Raw genomic sequence first — 3,885 nt, 5'->3', positions numbered from 1 at the left:
CTGATAATAATTATTCACTATTGTAACACAAGAGACCTATCTGCATCTCTTTTCATCAACCCCGCCCAGAAAGATTACATACTACTCAGTGGAGATTCTACTTTCCTTTGCACCCTCTGAATCAAGGCTCCCTCTTGAAAGCTTATGAGCCAGTCACTTCTTGCCTTTGTAGCTCCCCATTTTGGGTAGCCAATGCTCAAATTGCTCATCCCTGTCTACCCTGTTTATTGAGGGATGGGAATGATCCTTGCTGTAAAGATTTGTTCATTCTTTTGAACTATTACATCCATAGGTGTAGGTCAAGTTCATCAAATTGTGTCAGATTACTCTTTTTTTCCTCTTCTTCTTCTTTTTTTTTTTTTGTCTTAAACTTATAGTTCTTACAGTACAGCTGAAAATATAGTCATTGAACAAGGAATTATAAGTGGGATAAAAATAACAAGGCTAATGAATGATTTAATACAACTGTTATTGTTGTTAAGTGCCATCAAGTTTGTCCCAACCAATAGCTACCCTGTATAGGGTTTCTGAGGAGTGACTGGTGAGCTTGAACCATCAACCTTGCAGTGCAAACAGCTTTGCCGTCTGGCGCATTAACCCACAGCGCCACCCAAATCAGACATGTCTCTAATTTATGATGATACTGGATATAGATTATGACTTACAATCTGATAGGCAAACAAACAAACAAACAAACAAACAAAAAACAACCCTGTTAGATGCAATTTGGCAAATCTAGGAAGAAGCAATATAGCAGTAATGTTAAAATTTATAAAGTGAGAATCACTCCATTACCACACATTTTTATTTTATTTTATCAAAGCAAGATTAGGGAAGCATTACAACATGGAATAAGATACCAGAAAGGCATTCTGTTCTGTTCCTCCACTAGATATTGCTCCTTGTTCTTACAGAGAAGTGAGAACAGAAAAACAAAGACCTTTATGATTCCTGTGTTGTATTAAAAAAGAGAGAAAGAGAGAGAAGAAAAATACGCAGCCTAGAATTTTCTGAAGATGAATCCAGATAAGCAAACACTAATCAAAACCAAAACAAACACGTGTCTCTGTCCTGCTCTGAGATATAGAGTGAGGCTGTGAAGCTGCTTGGATTATTCATTCATGGCAGCAAAAACAGAAGTCTTGGAGACCAAATTCAAAGTTTGTCCAAATGCTCTGATTTTATTAGGTAATCATGATGTCTTTTTGAGGGGAGCAATGCTGAGATGGAGGAAGCAAGATGAGCCTAGTGTTGCCATGGAAACTTTTCTGTAGTCCATTTCTGAAAAGGCCTTGAAGGTATTTTTGGAATGGCCTACTGTACATGATCCCACTTTAACACTAGTGAGCTATGGGTGACTATAGGCTTTCTAAATGATAATAAGAGCAAAGGTTGAAGACATCTTCTTTCAATCATAATCAGTGAGAAACAAAACACTTGTAGTTATTAATGAGGTTGAGTGTTGAAGTCATTGATTAGAGGAATGAACTGGGTAGTAGGAACAACTTGAAGGATATGTTCTTGACTTCCACAGTCAGTGTTGTAAAGTCACTCTAAGTGTTTCTGTGATAGATCAAAGTTGGTGTATATTACATTGATAAAATGAAAAGCAACCAATAAGGCTAAAGTCTTATTGAAGAGTAATATATATTAATCTCTATGGAAACAACATTTAGAGATAAAAAATGTTTGGCTAGGCTTGTCTTTCAAATGCTTTCCTTTATTAAAGTAAATTACATAAACAATACTACATCAACACCCCAAAGCAAAGAACTAAATTACTCTCAATTTCACAATTATAACTGATCAATTCAGCAGTATCTTCTTCACTCCTTGCCTATTTGAACAGGGAAAAGCATCACATATCTTGGAGCACAGACTGGAACAAGATTAGGGACTGGCAAAGGAAAGGTCTTCTGTGCAATGAAAAATGATTTAATAAAGAGTTATAACATTGGGAATGCTGGGCCAAAGGAGTCGGGAAGCTATTAGAGCTTCATGAAATCATGTGGAAGAAGGCTTGAACTTTTGTTAAAACTTGAGAGATTGCTACCAGGTAAGTAACTCTGGCCTCGGCCATTACTGTGCTTACAACAGTGCATAAACTCTTGCTTGATAACAAAATTCTTTGTTGTGTTATGCTGCTGTTAGAAGCTGTGGTGAAATGAATTCTTTTATGTTGCCTTTTGTGTTGGTTCTTTGGATAAACAGCTTGATAGATTTTTCTCCTAAATCTTGAGGACTTAACTTTTGTCTTAGTTTGTTACTTAGTTTGTTACTTTTGGGCAATATATTGTTCTGTTACCCTTAAGATCACTCTGAGTCTGAGCTAACTCAATGGTACCTATAAAATGGCCAAGTAATCATATCTCAGAATCTGTGTAATTCAGTTGTTGTTAGGTGTCATTGAGTCAGTACCAACTTACAGCGACCTTATGCACAGCAGAACGAAACACTGCCAGATCCTGGGCCAACCTTGTTGTTGTTGTTGTTAAGTGCCATCGAGTCGGGTCCGACCCATAGCGACCCAGTACAGGGTTTCTGAGGGTGTAAATCTTTACGGGAGTAGAAAGCCTCATCTTTCTCCCGCGGAGCGGCTGGTAGTTTCGAACCGCTGACCTTAAGGTTCGCAGCCCGATTCGTAACCACTACACTACCAGAGGCCAACCTTAGGGGGAATGTAAATCAAGATCAACCCAAGCTTGATCTCTACTTGGTAGAGCTCAGACATACCTCCACTCTCCAACCTTTTTACCGATTCTGACACCAGCGGTCCTTCCCATGGCACTCTTTACTTCTCTTCTGTGTTCAATAACCCATTATAGTAGCCACACAGAATTCACAGACCGTATTTATAATTAGGTGCTTTATTAAGGAAATAACAGGGTACAACTTGAGTTCAGTTGTACAAGGGCGACAGGAGCATAATTGTAGCATAAAATGTCATTCTCTGCATGATTAGGAATTCCTAGGTGCTGCAAATAGATAACCCCTTCTGCATCTAATAACGGGTTGAAAGTTTGAGTGTACCCAAAGGGTTCTTAGAAGAGAAGTCTGGAAATGTACTTACGAAAATATCAGTCATGGAAAACCCTATTGCACACAGTTCTATTCAGATGCATCTGGATTCACTATGAATCAGAGGAACCAAGTCAACTTACATTTCTTGGTCTGTTTTAAAATAAATAAAATCTGAAATTAGAACCAATGTACATTTACAAATTATTTCTCCATATATATGCATTCTCTTCAGACTACTTTTTAAAATTATTTCCATTTAAAACATATTTATCATTGTTACCTTAATTTTATATTTAACTTGTATCACTGCTCACCAGACACATTTTTATACCAAATCTTCTGTTTTCTTAAATTTTCCATTTTAATACTTCTCTTAATGAGTTGACATGCATTTACACATCATTATTTCAAAAAACAATTCACTGGTGGTATATGAGTATATTCTAAATTGCTTTCCACATCTGAGAATCTTTCTTCCTTATATAAAGAACAACTTGGCTGGGTAAAAAATCTTGAGTTGTTTTAATTACCTAGTGATTCTACAGCAGAGATACCACAAGTGAGAGGTCTTAGCAAGCAAGTTTATTTTCTCACCATTTAGGAGACTAGAAGATTGAATTCAAGATACACACTAGAGAAAGATTCTCTCTATATACATAAATATCTGCTTTGGGGAAAGGTCCTTGTCTTTTCTCAGCTTCTCTTCCTAGGTTCCTTGGCTTTCACGTGATGTATATCTGTTTGTGCTTGTTTCTTAATCTCTTTCATATCTCAAAAGAGATTGATATAAAACACAATTTACACTAATACTGTCTCTTCACCTAACAAGGAAACTACATTCCCAAGTGGGATTATAACACCAGG

The sequence above is a fragment of the Chrysochloris asiatica genome, unplaced genomic scaffold (assembly GCF_000296735.1).
Source record: "Chrysochloris asiatica unplaced genomic scaffold, ChrAsi1.0 scaffold00014, whole genome shotgun sequence".
NCBI lineage: Eukaryota > Metazoa > Chordata > Mammalia > Afrosoricida > Chrysochloridae > Chrysochloris > Chrysochloris asiatica.
This window is presented reverse-complemented; position numbering follows the sequence as displayed.